Below are 12,902 nucleotides of genomic sequence, written 5' to 3'. Positions count from 1 at the left end.
ATCAGCTGTGGTAAGGGTGTTAGGTGACTAGAGGCATGAAGTCCTTTAGACTAATGGGTGTCAGCCCTCTGGTGTCTAAAAGGCAACCTGGTGGCTTCCCTAAATGCTAGTAAATTTATGTTCTTTGGAGCTGAGGGGGCTGCCTTGTAGGCTGTGATGATTTTAAACCTTAGCTAATAGTGCAAATTGGTTTCCCAGAATAATGTCCAAGGTGGAGTATGTTGAATATTTAGGCTGTGGACTATTATTTGGGTTGTGTTTAATAAAGGCCCAGATGGAATGTGGGCTGGTGGCTGCCCTAGCCCAATACTCGGTTGATATCCTCCTGCCTCTCCTTTTCTTATTGATATTCGAAACTGCTCTCTCTCTCTACTCTCTTGACTGTCTAAATCCTCTCTTCTCTCTCTTCTTCACCGACGAGTCTACGGCTGTTTCTCTGTGATCTTTCATGGTTATTTGAGTGATTGATCTTGTGTGAGTGTTGAAGAAGGCAACTGCTTCGGTTGTTGTGGTGTTGGTGAGAACTAGGGTTTTGTGTGTGAGGTTCTGTGTGAGTCTGTGTTCGGAGGTTTCAGATCTAGTATGGTGGAGTCGGTTGGTGTTGATATCTGTGGTGTGAGGTGAATCACTGGTGGATTCAACGTTGCTCCCTTGGATCTGATTTCTGAAGAATAGATTTGTGCTATTGGCGGGTGAATGAGCCATTGCCAAGATCTATTCTGTTTCTTGTGTTTCCTATTTACTTGTGTGCATTACTCTTTAGATTCGAGAGGATCCTGTGTTGTTTTGATAACGAGTTCGTTAAGTGTGTAGGGTTTCCTTGGTGATCCAATAGCATCCGGTCAAGGAGTGCTAGGTTTACTTGTGTAATAGCTAGATATTCTAATCTTGTATCCTAGCTAGTTTCTTTGTAAAGTCAGCCGCGTGGGTGAGAGTTTGACTAAGCTCTCTTGTAAAAGAACAAAGAGGTCTCGGTAATTAGTGAATCCGGACTTGTTTGATCCCTACACAAGTAACAAAAATTGAACTGCTACAAGTCAAAATATGATAATATAAGGATTGTTTTCTTCATTTGCAAGTATAGCCAAATAGGAAGGTAGATAAAGAATTGTGTCATTTACTGTTACGGGTCCCCCGTCGGCGAGACTAAAGGAGCGCGAGGCGTCACACGAAGCAGAACTTGACGTCGACACAAACGTGGCGACGGAGCAGAGACAAGCGGCACCGTCGCGTCGAGACCGATCGCAACGGAGGATAACGAGGAGACCCGCGCGGTATGGCGAATTTGTCCCTCGTTAAGGAGGAGTCCTTCGTCGGTTAGGATCCTTAAATTAGTTAGAATCTTTTTTTGATTAGTTAGAATCCTTTTTGGATTAAGTTAGAATCTTTTAATTACCGTAAATAGCTTAGGCAATTAGTTATAAATAGGGCATCTATTTCATTCTTTTCTTCAAGAAATAAAACACTTTTTTTGCAATTTATCGTTCTTTTCTTCGTGCACAAAGCACGAACACTAGAATTCGACGCCGGATTGATCGACGGGCAAAGCTCCCGCGACGTTCGACGCGATTTCCTATCATTCCGGAATTTTAATCATAACAAGTGGTGCTTTCATCCTGATCTCACGGAAGTATGTCGGAACGCACTGAACCGATGACTATCCGCGGTCTGGAACCGCTACCGCCGGCCACGACGCCATTGGACGCAGGGTCTCTTGCGATGGAGCACGTGCTCGCGTCGCTAGCGCGCATGGAGGCTGAATTGAAGGAGTTAAAACTGAAGGACCAGCGTGACCGCGGCCCTGATCCAGAACCTCCGTCTGGTAGATTCGCACAGCCTCTCCACCCACCGGCGACCGCCGCTTCTCGCGATCCATGCTAGGCAACTCAACCGCGGGCGGCTTTCTAGGGTTTCCTTCGAACCCTAGCCAAATTCTTGGAGTTCAGCAGGCGTTGCCCGGAGCTCCTCCTGGGGTTCAGCCGAACACTAACCTCAATCTTGGGAGACAAGCGACCGCCTCAGGGGGGTTCCTAGGGTGGCAGCCACAGCCTACTCCGACCCCTGGATTGACTTCTTGGACGGGTCCGCACACTACGTCGTGGGACCTTCCGAGGCAGAGCCCGGAGGGCCATCTCCAACGTCAACCGACGAGCTGGGATAATCCTGCGTTGCGACAAACTTATGGTCAGCAGCCCGAGTTCACGAAGCAATTCAAGATGCCACAACCACGCTTTGATGGCTCAGATGCGACGAATTGGATTTCAAAAGTACAGTACTATTTCGAGCATTTATTGATGCCCGAGGATCAGCGATTACACTATGTGGTGATGTTGTTTGACCCACCTGCATCGGAATGGGTTTTCAACTATCGCAAGAATAATCCGATGGTCCGGTGGCTGGATTTTTTGGAAGACGTGCGCCGACGCTTTGATCCTCAGTACTTTCAGAACTTCATTGGCCTGATCGCCAAGTTATGTCAATCGGGATCCTTGGCGGAATATCACACGGCTTTCGAGACAATGCTGAACCGGGTTTGCGGGGTACCAGAATATATCCTGCTGCCGATTTATGTCGAGGGTCTTCAACAACCGGTTAAAAATCAGGTTAAACACCAGAACCCGTCAACGGTGGCGGCAGCAATGGCTCTGGCAACCGAGTACGACAGTTGCGTGGAGCGCCCTCCGCCGGCATTGGGAGGACAGCGTCGTAATTGGCAGAACCGTGACCCGCGACCGCAGGCCCATCCCCAGCAGCAATTAGCATTGCCGGCGACCCCCGCTCAGCAGAATCGACCCCCTCTGTCCAAGGGATCGGAGTACGGCAAGTTACCTGTGGTGCGTTTAACGGCAGCTGAGCGAGCCGAACGATCTAGGCTCGGTCTCTGTTGGTACTGCCCTGAAAAGTGGGTCGCGGGCCACTCCTGCAGGGGCCGTTTTTTGGTATACATGGGGGCGGATATGGAGTCAGATGAGGAGTCTGAGGGCCTACTGGAGGGGCAAGATGAGCCGCCTGTAATATCAGCGGATTTGTCCCACATCTATGCACTGGATGGGCGGCAACGGGAAGACGACATCGAATTGCGAGGACAGATTGGCGACAGACCCGTGAGGATTCTGGTGGACACGGGGAGCTCCCACAATTTTTTGCACCCCAACATCGCGGAGAAACTAGCACTTCCCCTCCGGCAGATCCGGCCCTTCCGAGTGTACGTAGGGAACGGCGAGTCCTTGCTGTGTTCCTTCGCCAGCATCCAGACCAGAGTGGTGATTCAGAAGCATGTCTTCTTGGTCGACCTACACATCCTCCCCGTGCATGGCCCAGATATGATTTTGGGTAGGATTTGGCTCAAACAAATGCGCAGAGTGACAAGCGACTATGTCGATGGCACATTAGAGTTCACCAGGAATGGGAAGAAGGTGTGCCTTAAGCTCGTTCCGCCTTCAGCGGAAGAAGTTTCCTTGAAAACCCTCTCCACTCTCCTAACGCTGCAAGGTGGAGCGGAGATCTATGAGTTGATACAAGCACCAACGGCGGATCAGCAGGCGAGCGAGACCGACAACACCCTGTCTTTTCCACGGGATCTGCCGGACGAGGTTCGGAGCGTGCTAGAAGCACACGACGAGGTTTTTGGTCTGCCGACAGGCATGCCCCCCAGACGGCGCTTCGACCATAAAATCCACCTATTACCGAACACCAAACCGGTTAATGTGAGGCCGTACCGTTATCCCTATTTCCAGAAAAATGAAATAGAGAAGCAGGTGAGGGAGATGTTAGAGTCCGGATTGATCCGCCCGAGCCAAAGCCCGTTCTCTTCACCGGTATTGTTAATCAGGAAAAATGATGGGTCCTTTAGGTTTTGCATCGATTATAGAGCACTGAATGCCGCGACCGTCCCCGATCATTTTCCCATCCCAACGACGGACGAGTTGTTCGATGAATTAGGGACAGCAAGGTTTTTTACAAAATTAGACTTACGGTCAGGCTACCACCAGATTCGCATGAGCAATGAGGATATTTTCAAAACTGCGTTTCGTACTCATGACGGACATTTTGAGTTTTTAGTGATGCCATTCGGTTTGACTAACGCACCCTCGACATTTCAAGCAGCGATGAATGAAGTTTTCCGACCTCTCTTGCGTAAATCGGTGATAGTATTTTTTGACGATATACTTATTTATAGCCCCTCGCTGCTGGCACATGCCCGTCACATTCATGAGGTTCTGGCTATTCTCAAGACTCACCAATTTTTTGTGAAGATGTCAAAGTGCACTTTTGCATGCACCACGGTGGAGTACTTAGGCCATCTTCTTACGGAGGGTACTCTAAAAGCCGACCCGTCCAAGATCGAAGCAATGGTGGCATGGCCGGCGCCAACAACAGTAAAGCAACTGCGGGGGTTCCTCGGCTTGACGGGGTACTACCGTCGTTTCGTGGAGCATTATGCATCCATCGCTGGACCGTTGACAGAACTATTGAAGAAGGATAATTTTGTGTGGTCTCCAGCAGCGGCCGACAGTTTCGCAGCACTGAAACAGGCAATGACATCTGGCCCTGTCCTACGGCTTCCGAATTTCGAGCGGACTTTTTACTTAGAAACTGACGCATCGGATTTTGGAATCGGGGCCGTTTTGCTCCAGGACGGACATCCATTGGCATTCTTCAGTAAGAAGATGGGCCCGAGGCGACGAGTCTCGTCGACCTATCATAAGGAATTATATGCCATCGTAGAAGCAGTACAGAAATGGCGACAATATTTGTTGGGCCGGGAATTTGTCATTCGCAGCGATCAGAAGAGCCTAAAAGAACTGCTGCAACAGATAATTCAGACTCCGGATCAACAGTTTTACGCCCGGAAATTGATGGGTTACAAATTCCGCATTGAGTATAAAACAGGGGCTTCCAATAAAGTGGCGGATGCGTTGTCTAGGCGGGAGGTCAACGTTCCCAATGATGATACCACGACCCCAGTTGACGAGGGATCGACAGTGGCGACAGGGGTGAATAACGCACCTGCGACCTCGCCGGAAGAAATGGGGCAAGCTTTGCTGGCAATTGCGCATCCGATTCCGGATATTTGGGCACTTCTTCGACAAGAAACACAACGCACGTCGGACTTGGTTGAGTTGCAAGCGGCTCTACAACACGGAAAAGCGGACCGAGCAATTTCCTTAGTAGACGGATTACTGTACTATAACCGTCGCGTTTATGTGAGCCGTGATTCTGAGGCCAAAACGGCACTACTGCACGAACATCACTCGTCCCCAGCAGCTGGTCATCCGGGTGTAGACAGGACGTTTAAGCGCCTGGCATCCTTGTTCTATTGGAAAGGGATGCGTAAGGATGTTAAAAAGTTTGTCGGTTCCTGTTACGATTGCCAGACTACAAAATACTCTACTCAAAAACCCGCAGGTCTATTACAGCCACTCCCGATTCCTTTACAAGTGTGGGAGGATGTGTCAATGGACTTCATTACGGGGCTTCCGCCATCTCGAGGTTACACGGGCATCATGGTTGTGGTAGATCGTCTTTCGAAGTACGCTCACTTCGCCTTGCTACCAGTTCGCTACAATGCATTAAAAATTGCAAACTTGTTCATCGAAACGGTGGTCAAACACCATGGGTTTCCTAAGACTTTGGTGTCGGATCGCGATCCTGTTTTCCTAAATGATGTTTGGGAGGAAATGCTGCGTCTGAGCGGCACTAAGCTTCATTTTTCCACGGCATATCACCCGCAAACGGACGGACAAACTGAGGTTAGGAATAGGGGACTAGAGCAGTATCTCAGGGCGTTCACCGCAGATAGACCAACTAAATGGGCGAATTTTTTGTCGTGGGCTGAGCTCGCCTTGAACTGCTTCCATCACGAGGTACTTGGAAGGTCACCCTTCGAGGCTCTGTACGGGCGCGAGCCCCCACCATTGATCATGGCGCAACCATCGGCGACGACACCGCCGGATGTGGTGGCACAACTCCAGCAGCGCCGCGAGACGCTTGCATTGCTTCGGCAGAATTTGGAACGAGGGCAGCAGCGAATGCGCAAGGCGGCTAATCTACATCGTCGCGACATGGAGTTTCGCGTGGGGGATAAGGTGTTACTCAAACTACAGCAATACAGACAACATTCGGTGGCGAAGCCGTTATCATCAAAGTTATCCCGACGCTTCTATGGTCCTTTCGAGGTACTGGAACGGATTGGCCAGGTGGCCTACCGCTTGAAACTGCCCGAGGGGAGCCGTGTCCATAATGTGTTCCATGTTGGGTTATTAAAGCCATTTTTGGAGAGTGACAGTGGGGTCTACTCGGACCTACCACCAGTATTCGCGAAAGGTAAGCCTGTGGCGCAACCAGTGCGGGTTACGGATAGGAGGACGGTTTGGCGTGAGGGGACGGCTGTCGAAGAGGTTCAGCTAGAATGGTCAGATGATTCGGGAGATAGCCCGACGTGGGAGCCTGCCGAGTTGGTGCAACGGAAGTTCCCTACTCTCCTTGAGGACAAGGAGCATTCTAAGGAGGGGGGAGTTGTTACGGGTCCCCCGTCGGCGAGACTAAAGGAGCGCGAGGCGTCACACGAAGCAGAACTTGACGTCGACACAAACGTGGCGACGGAGCAGAGACAAGCGGCACCGTCGCGTCGAGACCGATCGCAACGGAGGATAACGAGGAGACCCGCGCGGTATGGCGAATTTGTCCCTCGTTAAGGAGGAGTCCTTCGTCGGTTAGGATCCTTAAATTAGTTAGAATCTTTTTTTGATTAGTTAGAATCCTTTTTGGATTAAGTTAGAATCTTTTAATTACCGTAAATAGCTTAGGCAATTAGTTATAAATAGGGCATCTATTTCATTCTTTTCTTCAAGAAATAAAACACTTTTTTTGCAATTTATCGTTCCTTTCTTCGTGCACAAAGCACGAACACTAGAATTCGACGCCGGATTGATCGACGGGCAAAGCTCCCGCGACGTTCGACGCGATTTCCTATCATTCCGGAATTTTAATCATAACATTTACCTTCAACTCTTACTCCACAGTCAGTCTGTTAGTTATGTCAAGTATTAAAAGCATAAAAATAAATAAAGGGTACGTAACAAGAAACAGTTGAAAGTGACAAATCTACTAGCTAGTAAATGAATGAATAAAACCACTTTTGATATTGGTATACTATAACGACATGTAATGATAAATGGAACAATAGGAAAGTCGGTGTTGCCAAGGAAATACCCAGAATGATATTTCTTCAGTCCTCGGGACCGTAAATACCCGAACAGATCTAGGACGAACTGAGCGATAGAGGCCGGGTATTGGAAAGCGACAGGCATGGAAAGGATGGAAATTCAAAAGCAAGGGCGGTAGGGACGAAGAAAACCCTAGTTTATTTCAGAGGCAAAGCTCCTCATGGAGGTCGAACCGATTGGGTCATGCACGAATATCGGTTGGATGATAGAGAATGCCTTCAGGATGCCTACGCGCGATGCTGTATATTCAAGAAGAGATTGAACGCACCAAAAGTGGGAGATAACTATGTTACTTCATGCAGTGATCGATTCTTGAGCATTGACCCCAGGAACGAGGATCTTGAGTCTCCATTGTTGGCATTTCCCTCGTCCGCATCTACCTCCGATCCACCGTGGGCGAAATAATTGTGTGAGGAGCCTTTGACCTTCAAAGATAATCCATACCCTAACTGCCCACCCATCTTTAACCCTCCCTCAGAGGTATAGTAAGCTTAATTTCCCTCTTTCATATCTTAAATCTAAAAATAGTATTCCCTTCTTCCTGCCTTAATTGACCAACTTCGTATTGACAAAATGATATTAAGTAAAAAAAAAGAATAAAAATATTTTTTGTCAAAAAAAATTGGTCACTTATAATAGAAGAAGGAGAACCAAAAAATAATAATACTATCAATTACTTTTAGTGGGACAGATAGAGTACTAAGAATTTGTAGCGTCATTATTAGGTTGGCGTAGCACTGGAATGTGCTCGGTTGCAACATAAGTTTCACTAGGTTATCCGGCTGCCAATTTTCCGATGCATCAGAGGGTGCCGGATTCGAATGAATTCTATAGAAATACAAATCAATCACTAGATATTGTTCAAGAGATTCTCTCAGTTACCCAAGCTTCTCATCACCTTCAAAATCAAGAGACCTTCAACTAAAACTATGCTCTCTCCGACGACTTTACCTTTCTTCTCCACAGCAACTGCAGTCATAGTCCCGACATTGGATAAGAACACAATCATAGGTCAATTAATTTCGGAGAAAATGATCAAATGTCACCGAGAGGGAGAATGTTGGAGAACGTAAGATGGGTTGGAATGTCCATTTACAACGAACTTGAGAAGGTGATTTCTGTCCCTAGAAATGAAATACTCCATTCGTCCACCAAAAATAGTCTCATTGGTGGACGGCATGAGTTTTAATGTGAAATTAGTAAAGTATTAGAAAGAAAGAGATAAAGTGGGTTAAGTAGAAGAAAAAAGAGAAACTATAGAAAAAGGATAAAAAGTGAATAATAAAATGAAAATAACTTTCTATTTTTAGTATGAGACTAATTTTGATAGATGAACGGAAATTAAAAGATTAAACTATTTTTTATGGACGCATTGAGTATTAGAAAGGCTACTCTCATAGTATTTGACAACGATAGGCGTTTTAGTATGATTTCAAGACAATCCACATAGACAACATTTCCAACACCACAAGAGAATATCATGATTTCGAAGGTTTGTCCCTGGTTTGGATACTGCTACAGTGACAAATGTTTTAAAATGAAAATTGCACAATTTTGACATGTGTGTATGCGTTAGTAAAATCATCTTTGTAAACTGAACGTGGAGCATGAACCACATCGTCGACGAGATCCAAAAGTTAGTAACAATTTATAGGCAATTTATTTAATTAGTTTTAATTAAATCATCAAAATATAATCGTATGCAGTACATTTGTTTTAGCCCCTAATAGCATGAAACTTTGCTGGTTTATAGCAAAAATATGCAAAATGGCGAACAGAAACTTAAAATACCAAATATCCGAAAAGAGAAAAGGATATAGCATATACTCAAAATATGTAAATGGGGAGCGAGCAAACACCTAAAAACGTCAAAATTGTCAAATCTGCAAAAGAGAGAATTGACCTTGATAATACACCGACAAAAACCGATCAAATGTGCCAGAAAGACCCTTTCACCCTTTGAGCACTCACAAGTGGGCCCATGATTGACCCCCCGGCAGTGGGGCTGATCATCGGCTCCCTCTCTCTCTCCCCAAAAGGCCGATGACATAGAGCCATGATCACCCCCCCTCCCCCTGCAGGGATAAGGCCGATCATAGGCCAAATTGTGTAATTTTTTCTTAAATGTATGATGTTTTTTTGGGTTTAAACCTAAATATGTTTTTTTAATAATTTATTTGTCTTGAATTTATTTTTATTTACTATATTATCTCATTTTATTTGCTACAAACAATTAAAATGAAATATATAAATAATGTTGATAGGAAAATCGAACGGGAAGTGGGATCGGCCATCCATTGCAGGAAGATAGGCCATGTGGGTATAATGCTGACGTGGAAATAGAAAAAATAGATAGGCCCTTGAGATGGATCTATCCATTGCGAGTGCTCTTATTGGCCTCAAGGCAAAATGATTTAAAAAGTGGTCCGAATTTGTAATTTTTTAGCATTTTTAACAAAAAAAAGGTGATTTTTGGAACATTGGGTACTCAGAAAGTCATAGCGGCATTTTAAAGGTACTATTTTTATAGTTCAATATAAAAGATTTCCAAGACTTAATGTCACTACCAAAAATGATGTTTACAGGCGGTTTTACTAGATAATAAATTATCGTGAATTGTCGACATATTACTGATGAATTGCCAACTAATAAAGTTATCAATGAACTCTCTGATTACATTTTGTATGCGCGTGGCTAATTTTTAAAATACTCCCCCCAGTTCCTACGTTTCCCTCACTATTTAATTTATTCAATAAAAACAATACTGTAAAAAGTAGATTTACATTATATTAACTAGTGTTAACACTCGTGCTTGCACGAAACAAAAGATTTTTAAATAATAAAAATATATTAATAACTAAATAGAATAAGATATACAAATAAAAAAAATGTAATACACAATCCAAAAGAAAAAAAGAAAATAATTTGAACAATTAAAAAATTCATGATTTCATTCGATTAACAAAACATATGTATTCGTAAGTGCAAACAAAACAACTTAGAAAACAACAGCAAACTAGTAGTTCAGAATTTTGAAAAACTTATTTATAAACAACATTAAAAGTAGCATCGCTTCTACTATCATTTTCATATCCACAAACTAAAATCTTCATTTACATTGATAGGAATCTTAAAGCGAGAGAGAGTTGTTCTACCTCGAGTAATCAACAAAAGTGATGCAATCAGCCCCATTCTAAGTGAATTTCCTATTCGACATAATATTTTACATGTTTAATTTGTAGAAGGATGAAGTTTATTAGCATATAGAAATATAGATTACAGTAATGGTAGAGGATAAAAAGTATATATGACAATTGAATTTAATTATTATAGTTAGCACAACTAATTATGCATGGTCAAAGGTCAAATGCTTAGATCATGTCCAACCATTTACACTGAACTCAAATCCATTTTTAGTATATGTCACGTCAAATAGTAATTTTACTCCAACCATTTACATCAAACCAAACTTAAAAGAATATTCCATATTCACTTACTTTTTTATATTTTTTCAATCTCTTACATATTTATTCAAATTACACCTTAACCCCACAACACTATATCGATAACTTATAATAAATTCAATACCATACTATGTATAATATAAAAAATTATACTCCCTCTGTCCACCAAAAATAGACATAGTTGTGTATGAAACAGAATTTAATGTGAAATTGGTAAAATAAGAGAGAGAATGGAGAAGTAAGAGATGAGTAGTGTTAATAGATTGTAGGATCTATATATTAATACTGTAGTATTTAAATGGTTAAAACTTCCATATTTAGAAAATAGTCTAATTTTAGCAGACAATCTAAAATGACAAACTTTGTCTATTCTTTTGTTGAACTGAGGGAGTGTAAAAAAATAATTATGAATTGTAAAATTAATTTAATTAATTAAAATCATATAAAAGTCAATATGTCAAAATTGAAAAAAAGTAAATATGCTTAGTTAAAAGTGTGTTGAAGTATGATAGACCAATCAAATGCATCTCAATTAAAATTTGAAAGATGTCCATTTATATTTACATTAATTAGCCCATTACCCCAATCAACTTGAAGCCCAATCAAATACAGTAGGTAATGTTAAGACTATAAAACAGGCGCCCACTTCCATCGTCTTCTTTGATGCTTTTTTTTCCCCAATCACTGCAACTCCATTGTTCAAGCAACTAATGGCCTTTTCTCCTTATACAGGTAATCATCTTCAAACCGAAATGAAATGAAGGGTGTAATTGCAATTTTTTTAAAAAAAAATCTGATTTTTATTTTTCCCTAAGCCAACCAAAACTAATACTCCACATTCCGCCATCTGCAATCTCTCCTCCTTCTTTGGTGAATAAAGTAAGAGAGAATAAAGTAAAAGAGATGAAGAGATGATAAAGTAAACGAGATAATTAATTTTTGCTAAAAATAGAAGTGACATAATTAACCTGGAATTTCCTAAAATAGAAAAATGACTCTATTAACTTGGAACGGAGGTAGTATACATTATGCTTACTTTGTTGAAATAGGTTATATAAAATAAATACATATATGATAGAAATGATAGCAGGTGTAGTAATTAATGTGCACCCATTACATAAAATTTGAAACCTTTGATAAAATGGCTAATTTTTAAAAGTTCATATACTAACTAATTAAAGAAAATTTTGAAAAATATAGATATAGATTAGAGCATTGGTAGCAAGTTTATAAGAATTATCGTTTGAAAAATCAGGAAATAGATGATAGAAATCTTAGTAGGTATGTTAATAAATTTGCACTCATTAGAGCATACATAGACTATTTCGTACCTTGATTTATTTATGTGTTCATATGTTGATATGTTGCTGATGCAGGAGAATAGGTTACAGAGAAGCCACGCCTACTATAACCCTTGTGCTTTTTGAGTAACCTTTTGAGTAATGATTGTAGAGTGAGGAGTTAGAGGCAGTTCTTCTTCTTCCTCCTTTAACTGCAACCTGGAGAGTGAGAGACTGAGAGAGGCGGCTGTTATAAGTTAGGGTTCAGCTTTATTGGGGACACTTATTTAGTCTCATATAAATAAAAGAAGAATAATTTAATAAATGCATAAATTTAATGGGCCTTAACTTAAGCTATATTGATGGAAACTTCTAAAATTTAGTGGGCCGAATTTCGGACATGCTATTTTTTTAATATTTTAGTAAAATTATTATTAACTTCTATATTTGTGCATATATATGATATATTCGATTTAGAAAATTTTTACTATATTAATATTTATATTAGTTAGTAAATATATGTATTAATAATTGATAGTCTAATTGAGTACTTTCAGTGTTCTTTTTATTATCTTATTTTGCTTTCTAATACTTATTTCTAATTATTATGTGAAAGGTCTCTCATGATGATGTTTTTATGAGGACTTGCATGGTTACTAAACAACATGCTTAAGAAGGCATGCTCTATAAATACCCCTCTCCTAATACTCCCATAATCAGTTACTTCATCTCCCTCTCAACTGAAATCAGAAAGCAAAATCCACACAAAAACAGTTCGGTTTCTCAACCCTTTCTTTCTTCTTCCCTAATTGATATTCATATTCTCCATGATTTTTATCTTCTTATAATATATTTGTCTATTCTTTTCTGAATGTTCCCTCTCTTTTCTTAATCATTTCATTTCTCTTATATCATGTTTTGAAGATGAA

The 12,902-nt window shown here is 41.9% G+C and overlaps 1 long non-coding RNA gene and 1 pseudogene across 1 annotated transcript; one reads left to right on the top strand and one right to left on the bottom strand.

The window, feature by feature from the left end:
• The first annotated feature begins 7,170 nt into the window (after window positions 1-7,170).
• On the top strand, window positions 7,171-8,753 carry LOC121764262 (annotated as a pseudogene).
• Window positions 8,754-11,197: 2,444 nt separating this feature from the next.
• Window positions 11,198-12,240, bottom strand: LOC121763496. The gene is made up of 2 exons (XR_006042442.1): window positions 12,025-12,240; window positions 11,198-11,558 (listed from the first exon to the last, which is right to left on the bottom strand). It is a non-coding gene; the product is annotated as an uncharacterized LOC121763496 (long non-coding RNA).
• Between the last annotated feature and the right edge of the window lie 662 nt (window positions 12,241-12,902).

The sequence above is a fragment of the Salvia splendens genome, chromosome 14, assembly GCF_004379255.2.
Source record: "Salvia splendens isolate huo1 chromosome 14, SspV2, whole genome shotgun sequence".
NCBI classification, from domain to species: domain Eukaryota; kingdom Viridiplantae; phylum Streptophyta; class Magnoliopsida; order Lamiales; family Lamiaceae; genus Salvia; species Salvia splendens.
This window is presented reverse-complemented; position numbering and strand designations above follow the sequence as displayed.